Raw genomic sequence first — 12,585 nt, forward strand, 5'->3', positions numbered from 1 at the left:
TATCAAAGTTGTAACTGAATTATTTGCCATATGACTGGACTATTGAAATAGACTCTTAATTGCCTTCTTCTTTCCACTCCTTCCCTTCTCTATTTTTTGTTTCTTTTCCATGCTGACATACCAATCGTCCTTATTGGTAGGTATGGTCATGTCATTATTCAACTCCAGATTTTAAGTGGCAAATGGTTTACTGCCAGATAAGGTTATTTTGTGTAATATTCAAATCCTATACAAACTAACTCCAATCTACCTTTCCAGTTTAATATTTTATAACCACCCCCTTGGTATTCTATTATCCAATCATACTAGATAGCTCTTTCTTCCTGAAATGTACTTGTGTACTTTCTTGCTTCAATATTTTTGCTTATGGTTGAAATGCTCTTTTTAATACTTAGTGGCTGCTGTTTACCTACTCATCCTTTAAAGTTAAATGCACTATCACATCTTTAAAGGGTTCCTTTCTTTTCCTTTTTCAGGAGTGACTTTCTTCCCCAGCCTAACCCCTAGACCTCACAAAGCAATTTGTATCTATCTAATAATGCCTTTGTGTGTAAATGTGAGAACCATATTTTATCTGAACTTCGTATTTCCCTAGTCCACCCATATCATGTTGTCCCTATTAAGCACTTGATCATTGCGTCTCAAATTGAATTATTTACTTGAAAGGAAGAACATGAGATAGAGATATGAGGTACAGCTCCCTTTGTTTTAGTAACTTACAACATAATTGAGATCTTCATTCTTTAATCTTTCACCAAATTGTTCATATTTGAGATTCTCCCCACACTTTTATAATTAACTTGTATCAGAATCCTCAGGATTCCTTCATCAATTCCAACCCCATTGTAATATGTATGTGTATATGCAAGGAAACACCTTTATTTATAGATACTATGTCTATACTATGACTAATGATGAAAACATAAATTTACTTCTAGTTTATCATTTAGAAATCCATTGACTAACACAATTTTGAGAACTATTCATTCACAAAGCATCTTTTGACCTTCTAAGTCCTTTTTAACATTAGTGCGCAAAGTTACAATCTGAAATAGTACATCTCTGGTGGGCAAGACACATTTTCTCATCTTCTATGAAATACAAAGCATGAGGAAAATACCATTTATGTTTATATCCATTTTCTAGTAATAAAACTGTTTCATGCTGTAAACTTGGACTCTTAAGGATTTTAACTAGATCCTTGTAGAAATAACTTTGTTTACCATTACTCATCTTTTGGATGAATAGGTTTATTAGGTAAAGAAGATGATCCAGTTAGCTAGAGATACTAAGCAGGGGCAGCTAGGTGGCACAGTAGATAGAGCACTGGCCCTGAAGTCAGGAGGACCTGAGTTCAAATCCAGCCTCAGACCAAACACTTGACATATACTAGCTGTATGACCTTGGGCAAGTCACTTAACCCTTATTTCCTCACAAAAAGAGAGAGAGAGAGAGAGAGAGATACTAAGCAGCATAAAGAGAGCTAGTGCTTATCTCATATTTGCTGACATCAACAAATTTTGGCCAATTAAGAAGGAACAGAAAGGATAGAATAATTTATAAAATATCAGAAAAACTACAATGCTCTTATTAGTTTTCTAGTTATAAATATAATTTTACAAAACAGAGTCATTTATTTTATTATATTATTATTTATATTATCATATTATTATATCAGAAATATTGATAAGGGAAAAAAACTAACTCAAACCCATCTGCCTTTATTGCAGTAGAAACATGTATCTGTGATGAAAGTTTTACAGCTGTGATCAATTCCAGCACTTATTGCTATTCTCAGATGTAGGCACATACTAAAGACAGGATAAAAGGATTCTGAAATGTGTTGTTCCCTCTGCTCATTAATCTACCTGTTTAGTCACAAAGATTTTGCTATGTTACTACTGGTATTTCACATGCCTTCTCCTGACTTACTATTAAAATAAAGGGGAAAAATCAACCTGAATACAATGAAGGGGCATTTTTCTTTTGAGATCTCTGAAAAGATTGTTGCTGAGTTCAAATGCATGTTACTTTTATCCTCTGCTTCAGCTGCTAGATCCTTCCTTCCACACATAGTATTGGAAAATATTTGGTTCTTTCTCTAGCAATTCGATTTTCATAACAAAAATCCAGAAACAATAATAAAGCTTTGAATTCCAAATATCTTTCTTCCAAACATCATTTTTGTTGCTGTTTAATTTTGTTTGTTTTTAAAAACTCACAGCTAATTTGTCCTTTCAATAACATTGAGTAGGATGGAAAAGGGATTTTTATTCTTGCATGTTGAACAAAGAGATATGCATTGCTAAAGAAGAGGGATAAACAGATCTTCCAAAGGAAACATAAAAAAAGAAGACAAAAGTTTGTACAACATGTTCAGAGAATTAAAAAAATCTACTGACTTGAGTGTAATAGAAGTGTCAGAGGGGGACCAAGTTGGAAAAAAGGGGTAGAAGAGCAATTGGTAATAGTGAGAGGTACAGTTTGAAGACTAGGCTGAGAAAGTTTCATTTAATAAAATAAACATTAGGGAATAATTGTAGAGTCATATATTGAGTAATATCATGGAATAATGTTTCCCAAGTATTGCCAATGTGGGAAGATGGGGATGAGAAACTTACTAGAGGTGACTCTCTGTATGTATAAAAAAAAAACTCTCCATTTACATATGTATTTATATGTAAATATACTCACACATACGTACATTATTTTTATGTATTTATAGTTTTCAAAGTCAGGGTAGGTTTGATGGATTTGTAAAACTTCATTGAAAAGAAAAAATATTCAAGAAAGGATGGGAGATAAGATGTTGTGAAGGTAACCAAGAGGAGTGTTATAGTTGGAGAACCAACGGGGGAAGAGGAAAGGATATTATATTAAAAAAAAAAAGATGAAGGACACTTTTACTCATGAATTTATATTAGAAAAAAATCAAAATAATCATTAAGAGCCTGTAGATTTTGAAATATTATCATAGCAAAGCAGTAGAATCAGATGGAACATTTTTTTTAAACTTCATAAAAATATGAAACTTCATGTCATATGACTAGCAAGATGGAGCACAAGGCTTTTTTTTTCACTTCTCATGTACTTTTCTATATCCCCAAAATAAAAAAAAATACGCACAAGAAGTAAAGTAACTGCAGCTGGTCAAGCTGCCAGGAAGTTTAATGAAATAATAGTCTAATGAATTAACAATAGTGAAAGTTCATGCACTTTCTCCCTCTACTATATCTCTCTCCGTCCCCACCCCCAACCCCACATTATGGAAGGGAAGCACAGCCACTCTCAGAGTTGTACTCTGGGATCTACTCAACAATTCCTTTACAGTCTCCGATAGCACAACTATCCCCAACTTATGTTATTCTCTGTGAAGAAGCAATAGAACTTACCTTTGGCCACCACCCAGCCACTGAAGGAGGAGAGGGAAGAAGCAGCAACAATGTGCTTCAATGGCGCTCTGTCAGAGATAGGACTAGGGCACGGCACATGTTTGAGCTTGTGTTTGTGACTGCATGAAGGAAAAGGAACTGAAATTCAGTTAGAGCCAGTCCTGACTGTTCCTCAGAAGTCACTTGAGGATTACAATTAGGGTCTGAGGCTGGTGAAAAGTGAATTTGTCAGAGGAGGGGGCTGAGGCAGCCTATATATCCAGCTCTAGGAGATCCAACATCAAAGAAAAAAGAGTCAAAAAGTGAAAAGTAGAAGACTATAAGGGGAAAAGACCTCAGGAGGAAGAAAAGTAAGTTAAATATCCCAAGCATAAACAGAAACATCAACAGGAAAGATAATAAACCAGAGAAATGATGACTTGCAGTATATATAAATTAGTATAAACTTCTCTGAACAAATACTGAAAGACAAGGATAATGAATTGACTCTTAAAGCAGCAGGGGATTCTGTTGATCCTAAGGAAACATGGAACCACAACCAGATATTTCCAAATGGTTCAAGAGAGAAGTAATTATTATGAAAGTAGAACTTGTAGCCTGCATAACAGCAATAATTACCAGAATAGAAAAACTTGGATCTGAGGAGAGTCTCTTCAAAGAAACACAGGAAAGAAGAACTGATCTGAAACACAAATGTATAGAAATAAAAGAAAATTTGGAAGAAAAGAAACAAATAAAATTAATATTAAAAGAACACATGATCTCTATAAAAGAAAATGTTTATCTCAAAGATAAGATGCATGAAGACAACTTAAGCATGTAAAGTCTTCCATAAAAGCATGACAAGTAATAAGAAAACCTGAACACTATAATGTGAATGCAAGAAATAATATTAGAAATCTGCCCAAAACTTTTGAACACACAAAATAAATTGTTGATCCAAATAATTTACAGATTGACTACAGACACACACACACACACACACACAAAATGACAACTACAAAATTGTGCAGCTTAATAACTCTATGACACTGATTGGCTAAATTTCTCAATTCCAATGTTAAAATGAAAATTCTCCAAGTCACCAGAAGAAAGATTTTTTAAAAAACTAGAAAGAAATTTTGAACACAAGACTATTCTATACCCACCAGAACTTATAAACTGTGAAGGGAAAGTCTATTTCAAAGAGGAAAGGATCTTAAGATGTAATCCAAGGTGACATACACTGAAAACCTCAGCCTAATCATCAATAAAAATGATAAGTGCCCAATGAAAGAGAGGTACTTAAATTTTTTCTACAAGTGAGGAGAGTATTTGCTTGGCATACATCCTAGGCAATATAAATACATGAAAGGTAAATAATAAATGCAATTAACAAAACACAAGTAAGAAAAGGAATAACCAGAAATAGGGAAAATAAATTATAACAATAGCACCAACAGCACCAACAACAAGAAAATAAGAATCAATGAGAACTCTTTCTGAAAGTACACAAGGATAAATAAAAACATGAAAACAGTTAATGGTTGCTGCTTGGGTAAGAAAATTAATAAAAGGAGGAAAAATAGCAACAGCTGGCTCATGATGTGTCTTAGTGAAAGATTTTTGTAGTCATTTTGTTAAGGTGAACTTCTGCTATGCATATAGCATACATATATACACATAGTTAAAGCCAATTTATTAGAAAGGAAATGTTAAAAAAAGAAGAGAAAGTTCTATGGTGCTGTTTGGCCATTTTTATGACATTGCAAAAATGCAAAAGAGTGGGAGAAGCTAAAAGGACATAATGACAACTTGCAATTACTACCTACAGTATAGGAAAGGAGGAATCCCTGAGAGTCTGAGTCAACATCTCTCCAGGAAGTCTGTTTAGATTTATTCATAAATTCCTGAGAACTAGTTTTTAAGCCTATCTCCTGCTTGTGGGATTGGCCAATTAAATTTCATTAAATTCCATTGTATTCTTATCAAATCTGGTCTATTTAAAAAGAACAACAACTAATATGTGTGTATCTGTATAATGTGAGCATTACATTGGATGAAATAGAAAGTCCAGTCAATAAGCATTTATTAAATAATTAGGTTCCAGGCACTATGGTAAGAATTGGAAAACAAAGAAAAATAAGAAAGTCCCTGATTTGAGGACCTCACAGACTAATGGGAGAGGGAAATATAAAAAGAATACTCACAAAAAAGGTACATTATATGGAGGAAAACTTAAAGTTAATTAACAAAGAGAAGATACTAGCATTAAGGGGGATACAAAAAGACTTCTTGCAGAATATGGAACTCTAATTGGGAGGTGATGAAAGCTCACATAAGCCAGTTTATAAATATTTTCTGTTCATCAGTATGTAGTATGCTATATATAACATACTATTGTCAATGTGCGTAAAAGTTAGAAAATAATTAACAGCTTAGAATACAATAATTATATATGTATGTCTAGAACAATTTACATACATATATAGTTATGTATATATCTGTATAACTTGTTGAATATAATAAAATAGAATCAACTGCATATACATATGTGTATATATGTATATATGTGTATATATGTACATTTATATATGTATGTATATATGTCTTTTTATTTTATGTCTCTTTGCATGTGTATATCTATATGTGCATATATAAAAATTCATATGCAGTTGATTCTATTTCATTATATTCAACAAGTTACACACACACACACACACACATATATATGTGTGTGTGTGTGTGTGTGTGTGTGTGTGTGTATACACACATATATAATGATTCCATTTATATAGTATGTCCCCTGGCTCTGTTTGTGGGACTTTTGGGAAAGTCCTCACACTTTTAGTTGCTTTCTCAACAGTTACAGGATAGAGTCTGAGAGTGACCTCATGTCAGCATCTAGGTCACTAGAAGTGTTTCTGTACAAGTTTGTATTTCAGATATGCAAGAAAGATATTGGTGTTGAGCTTTTTAGAGATCCTGTGTCTTCCCCTTCCCTTGACATTGTATCCTGGCTTGATAATAATCATCATGATCAATTCCTATTTATGCAGTGTCTATGTGGTCCTTGACCACTACTACAAGCTCTGTTAATTTTCACACCTAAAGTATTGGCACTATTTAAATGGTTCAACATCAGAAACTGATAGAATTTTATCAATGGACATGACATTTAAGAAGACACATTACCATCTGTTTTGCTCCTGTGTCATAAGAACCACTAGATCTTTCTGTCTGACTTTAAGATGAAACTTCCTCTATTGTTATCTCCCCTGATTATCATGCAAAATCCTTGAAAATAGAGATTTTCATAATTTTCTTTTTATGTTTTTCATTTATTCATTCACTTTTACCATTATTGATAGTATAATCAATCCTAGCAACACTACTATTACTATTAGTAAAGCATCTACCTCTCTAGATTGTTGGGCATTGTGCTTTTACAAACGGTATATTTTAATATTTTAAAAGCGTTTCATTAACTATTTGCTGATTACACGTAAAAAAGTTTTTAACATTCTTTTTTTTTTAAATTTTGAGTTCCAAATTATCTTTCTCCATGGACCCACAGTCAGTATTATGCAGGATCTTGCAGCTTCTACTTTAAAAGATCTGAGGGCATGGAATACGATATTACAAAAGGAGCTTGGAATACAACCAAAGATCAGCCACCCAATGAAATTGAACATAATCTTTCAAGGGAGGGGTTGGACACTCAACAAAATAGGGGACTTCCAAACCTTCCTGATGAAAAGACCAGAGCTCAACAGAAAATTTGACCTTCAAATACAAGACTCAAGAGGCATAAAAAAAGATAAATAGGAAAGGAAAAAAAAAAAAAAAACAGCCAAATTATCTTTCTTCTTCCCAGCCTACCCTCTCTTTGTAACTTGAAACTTATTTCCATACTAGCCATGTTGCAAAAGAAAACACAGACAAAAATAAAACAAGAAAAATTACAAAAAAAATATGCTTCAATCTTCATTCAGAGTTCATCAGTTCACTCTCTGAAGGTAGACAGCATTTTTCATCATGAACCCTTTGGGATTATCTCAAATGACTGTCTCGATCAGAGTAGCTAAGTTTTTCATAGCTGTTAATCCTTACAATATCGTTTTTATTTCGTGTAGTGTTGTCTGGGTTACATTTACTATACTTTACATGAGTTCATATAAGTCTTCTCATGTTTCTTCTGATATCATCCTGCTCATCCTTTCTTATAGACCAATATTCCATCACAATCATATACCACAATTAGTTCATCCATCCCCCAATTAATGAGCATCCACTCAATTTCCAGTTCTTTGCCACCACGAAAAGAGATGCTAAAACATTTTTGCACAAATAGGTCCATTTTCCTTCTCTTAAATCTCTTCTGGATTATAGAACTAGTGGTGGAATTGCTGGTTCAAATGGTATACATTATTTTATAGCCTCTGGGTATGATTCTAAATTGTTCTCCAGAATGATGGGACTGGTTCACAACTCCATCAACAATGCATCAGTTTCCATTTTTTTCCACATCCTCTTCATCATTTGTCACTTTCTATTTCCATATGTCAGCCAATCTGATAGATATAAGATGATGTTTCAGAGATCTTTTAATTTGCATTCTCTAATTAATAGTGATTTAGAGCATTTTTATGTGAGTAGTGATAGCTCTGATTTATTCTTTTGAGACCTTCTGTTAATTTACTTTGACTATTTGTTAACTGAGGAACAGCTCTTTTTGTATTACAAATTTGACTCAGTTTCCTATGTATTTGAGAAAGAAGGCTTTTATCATAGAAACTTTTACATTTTTCCCAGTTTCCTGTTTTCCTTCTAATTTTGGTTGCATGAGTTTTGTTTTGCAAAACTTTTTGATTACACATAATTGAAATTATTTTATTCGCTGTTATCCTCTCTATCTCTTGTTGGGTCATAAACTCTTCCCTTATCCATTGACTTGACAGGTACGTTTTTCCATACTTCCCTAATTTACCTATGATATCTTTGTCTAAATCTTTTATTCGTTTTGACCTTCATTGTCTTCTTCTGAATTTTTGTCTTGAATTTCCCTGTCACCATAGCAGCTTTTTATGGTCAGGTTCTTCTTTTGTTGTTTCCCCATTTTTTCTGCCCTATTTCTTGATTTTAAACTTCATGTTAAAGTTGAGGTCTATGTCTAGAGTGGGGTGTGAGGAGTACTGTCTGAAGCTTCAGCTTTTTTTTTTTTTTTTTACACTGCTGCTTTCATAGCTAGTTCTGGGGGTTTCAAATTTCCCTGTGCTTCCAAGTTGATTTAATCTGGGGAGAGCTGTTATCATCACTCTCCTGGTCTGCTCTCTGGTCCTTACCCAGGAAGAGTCCCTGATCCCTTGGGACTGAAATCAATACTGGTACTCAAAACCCCTGCTCCCTTAGGACCAGAAATGATTTTTTTTTTCCTCAGGGTCACTGATACATTGAGATTGAAGCAATGCTGTTCCTTTGGACCTCTGCTTTCTCTTGCTGAAAATAACCCTGACTACCCTTGAACCATGACCTAAAAGTGGAAATAGGCAATAGAGTTGCCAAACAATATCTGGTGCTGTGTCCAGTGCTAGCACTGGAGTCCCCTGTAATCTCTTTCTGACATGTAGCCAGGACCCCTTACAATCTCTGGTTTGAGTGCTCTCTAAACTGATGTTGCTTGGTAAAAGCAGTGACTTGCTAGAACTCTCCCCCAAACCCCTCCAAATATGTATAAAATGACTCTAAACAAATTCTAAAGCAGCAGAACCCACAAAAAGACAAAGTGAAATAAATTTCCAGCCCAAGGTAACCTGGATGGTTGATCAGAAAGGTGGGGAGAGGAGTGCAGTTTGGTGTAGGCGTGCAGGCTGCGGCGAACTTGGAGCAGGCCTCAGAGGACTGAATCACAGGCAGTTGTGGTGGTTTCCAGACTTCTCAACCCATGAACACCACAGACAACTTAGAAGGTCAGTGGGAAAAATCTGTTTCTGCGGTGAGAGAGAATAGCAGCGTCCCAGCCCCATTCCCTGAGCTTGGCCCGGGTCAGCGGTTGCCTCCTGAGCTTCCAGCCCACAGACTGAGGGGGGGAATCGAGTGGCTGGTCAGAGGAGTATTGCAAGGATCTCTCTGCTGGTGCAGGATTCTCTTGCTTTGCCTGTGCTTTGATCTGGGTCACAGTTCTGAGTGGCGGTCCTGGGGTGAGGAGGAGCGCTGGCATGGTAGAACTTGTAGTGGTGTTGGAGAGGAACTCCTCCTCACACTACCAAGACAGAAAAGAGTGCTTGTGGTCACTCATAGACCAGAGCACAGTCCAGGAAAGGAGTAAACACCTTGCCCTTGAAGAACTAAAAATTTACAGGTCTTAGAAGTATCTCTAAAAACAGCTTCACAAAACCCCTGAAGCTTGGGACAGTACATTCTCCATACTGGAAACAAACTCCTACCTTAACAAAGAGTTTATAACTCAAGTAATTGGCTGGGATCATGAGCAAGCAGTGCAAAAAGAGTCAGACTATATTATCTTACTTTGGCAACAAAGAAGATCAAAACATGCAACCAGAAAAAGACAACGAAGCCAAAGCTCCTACATCCAAAGCTTCCAAGAAAACATATGAATTGGTCCCAGACCATGGAAGGGCTCAAAAAGGATTTTGAGAAGCATGTAAGAGAAGTAGAGGAAAAACTAAAGGAGACCCAAAAATACTGAAGAAAATAACACCTTAAAAATAACCTAACCCAAATGGCAAAAGAGGTCCAAAAAGCCAATGAGGAGAAGAATTCCCTAAAAAGCAAAATTGGCCAAATGGAAAAGGAAGTCCAAAAGCTTACTGAAAAAAATTCTTTCTTAAAAATTAGAATGGAACAATTGGAAGCTAGCAACTATATGAGAAACCAAGGCACTGTAACAGTAATCTCAAAGAATGCAAAAATAGAAGAGAATGTGAAATATCTCATTGGAAAAACAACTGACCTGGAAAACAGATCCAGGAAAGAGAACTTAAAAATTTTTGGACTATCTGAAAGCCATGATCAAAAAAAGAGCCTAGACATCATCTTTCAAGAAATTATCAAGGAAAATTGCCCTTATGCTTTAGAACCAGAGGGCAAAATAGGAATTGAAAGAATCAACCGATCACCTCCTGAAAGAGATCCCCAAAGGAAAACTCCTAGTAATAATGTAGCCAAATTTCAGAATTCCCAGGTCAAGGAGAAAATATTGCAGGCAGCCAGAAAGAAACAATTCAGGTATTGTGGAAACACAGTCAGGATAACACAAGATTTAGCAGCTTCTACATTAAGGGTCTAGAGGGCATGGAGTATGATATTCTGGAGGGTAAAGGAGATAAGACTACAACCAAGAATCACTTACCCAGCAAAACTGAGTATAATCATTCAGGGTAAAAACTGGTCATTCAATAAAATAGGGGACTTTCAAGCATTCCTGAGGAAAAGACCAGAGCTGAATATAAAATTTGACTTTCAAATACAAGACTCAAGTGAAACATAGAAGAGGTAAACAGGAAAGAGAAATCATAAAAGACTTGTTAAGTTTGAACTGTTTACATTTCTGCAGGGAAAGATGTTACTTGTAAATCATGAGTCCTTTGTCAGTAATAGGGTAGTGGGAGGGAAAAAATTATATGTATGCATGGATAGATAGATAGATAGAGGGCACAGGGTGAGTTGAAGATGAAGGGGTGATATCTGGAAAATAAAATTAAGGGATGAGAGAGGATTATACTGGGAGAAGAAGAAAGGGAGAAGTAGAATGGGGTAAATTATCTCGCATGAAACAGACAAAAAAAGGCTTTTACAGTGGAGGCGAAATGGGGGAAGATGAGAGGGAATGGGTGAATCTTATTCTCATATTATTTGGCTTAAGGGGGGAATAACATAAACAATGGGATATGGAAATCTATCTTACCCTACAGGAAAATAAGGGGGGAAGGGCAGAAGAGAACAGGGGGTTGATAGAGGGGAGGGCAGATTTGGGGAGGGGATATCAAAAGCAAACACTTCTGAGGAGGGACAGGGTCAAAAGAGAGAATGGAATAAATGAGAGGTAGGATAGGATGAAGGGAAATATACTTAGTTTTTCACAACATGACTACTATGGAAGTTTTTTGCGTGACTCCATATTTATAACCTGTATCAAGATGATTGCCTTTTCAATGAGGGTGGGTGGGGAGGGAGGAAGGGAGAAAATGTGTAACCCTAAGTTTTAAAAATGCATGTTAAAAATTAAATATATATAAATATATATAATATATTTAATATAAATATGTATATTTATAAATACATATTTATAAATATACTATATTTATACATTATATAATATATATTACATATAATATTTATATAGAATAATTATATAATGATATATAATTATATAATTATATAAAATAATATACAAATATATTATATTATATAATATTAAATAAAATAATATATTATATTTAAATAAAATATAAACATATTATATATAAATAAAATACTATGTATTATATATACACAAAATAAAATATAAAATAATATAGATAAAATAATATAATTATATATTATATATTATAATTATATATATATGTTATATAAAATTCTCGGGGGGGTGGAGCTGCTGCTGCTTCTGTCACCGACACCTAGTCTCACCATGGGTATTTCATCCACTTGGGCTTTGGGTCAACCTCCACCCCTGTGTCACAGATCTCTCCTTTTTAATTTCCTAAACTATCTTGGGCTACAAGATGATCTCACAATGATCTTTTGTTGACTACTGCTCAAGAATATTATTTGAGGCATTAATTTAAATGTTTTTGGAAGCAAATGTTGGGAGAGTTCTGATGAGTTCTTCCTCTACTTGGCTGTCTTGGCTCTGCAAGGTCAAACAGCTATTAAGGATCTGAGGCCAGAATTGTTGACTCCAGACCCAGTGTTCTATCCATTTTTACCACCAGCTTCCTGAGATAATATTTAGAAAGCTATGATTATTGCTAGCTATCATCACTTTTATTATTATTCTAATAGCTGCAGATATTATCACTCATTCTTACAAATCTTTAGATATTACTAAGGGCTTTTTTCTCTCAATAACCAAGTAAGGTTATTCTTGCAAACAATCTTATTTTCATTTAAATATATGGAAACTAAAGCTTGGAAAAGTTAAGTGACTTGTCCAAGGGTCACAAGACTGTCATGTGGCAAAGACAGGATTCAT

Source organism: Vombatus ursinus, unplaced genomic scaffold (genome assembly GCF_900497805.2).
Source record: "Vombatus ursinus unplaced genomic scaffold, bare-nosed wombat genome assembly UNPS02014781.1, whole genome shotgun sequence".
Taxonomy (NCBI): domain Eukaryota; kingdom Metazoa; phylum Chordata; class Mammalia; order Diprotodontia; family Vombatidae; genus Vombatus; species Vombatus ursinus.